Genomic DNA, 1206 nt, shown 5'->3' on the forward strand with positions numbered 1-1206 from the left:
AAAAAAAAAAAAAAAAAAAAAAAAGGGCCAGTGTATAAAGATTATACCAGCATTCATAGCGAAAATATTGTGTATTAGATATAATTCTGCAATATTCTATGTATATATAATTTACAGGTAAGGTGGTGTAAAAATACGAGATATCAGATTATAAAGTATTTCTTTTTTTTTTTTTGCTTTTTCTTTTTGGGATCGCTGTTGCTTTCAGCGTTTTGCTTTCCTTTTGCTTTGGGGCTTTGCTGTTTTTCTTCTAATCGCCTTTTTTTTTTTCTTTTTTTTTTTGGTTGAATGGAGATTTTTAGATGCTGTCTTTATGTTGTTGGGTTGTTTTTTTTTTTTTTTTTTTTTTTTTGTTTTTTGTTTTTTAATGCTTAAGTTCCGTTATTTTTTATAGACTTAAGCACTGTTTGAATGGACATTGGACGCTGTTTTTTGTTTTTTGGTTGTTTTTTTTTTTTTTTTAATTCAAAATAATAATAATAATAATTAAAAACAACTTTTGCTGAAGTCCAAAGATTTTTATTGCTGCATTTCACACGACTGTGAACCGAATAAATAGTTCTCCTATTTGTTCCACGAGTTTTACCTTTTTGTTTCCCCCCTCCCACCCTTCTCCTTTTCATTTTCTTCATATTTTTAAAGTTTTCTTCCTTTCTTTCATTTCTTTTTTCCTTTTTTTTTTTTTTTTTTTTTTTTTAGTTTAATTTTTTTTACTTTCAAGGCTCTGTGTGTGTCTGGGGCTGACTTTGGAGAAGGACGTGGAGATTATAATTTAAAAAGCTAATTCTATCTATGTGTAAGGATAAAGAAAGACATCTCAGCCCCGCACCCAGCGGCGCCCCCTGTGCCGTTGCCGCCCGGGACACGGAGGAGGGTTTCACCCCTCTCCCCCCCCCCCCTTCAAAATACACACACAACTTAAAGGCGACTTTGGGCTCCCCTCCCCATAAGGTATCACTCCCTCCACCTGGGGTTTGGAGAGGCGCAGCGCCCGCTTCTGCCTTCCCAGCGAGTTCGGAAACGTTTTGCCAAGGGAAAAAAAAAAAAAAGACGAAAAAACCAAAAAGTGGTATTTTTGGTTTCCCTCCCCCCATCCCAAACCCCTCCATCTCTTCTTCCTACCCTCGGCCGCTGACACCTGGGGGTGTCCCCATGAACGCCCCCCCCTCCCAACCCGTTGTCACGGGCACCTCGTGGTTCCCCCAG

The sequence above is a fragment of the Lagopus leucura genome, unplaced genomic scaffold (assembly GCF_019238085.1).
Source record: "Lagopus leucura isolate 7727_CA_CO unplaced genomic scaffold, USGS_WTPT01 35203-0_obj-0_obj, whole genome shotgun sequence".
NCBI classification, from domain to species: domain Eukaryota; kingdom Metazoa; phylum Chordata; class Aves; order Galliformes; family Phasianidae; genus Lagopus; species Lagopus leucura.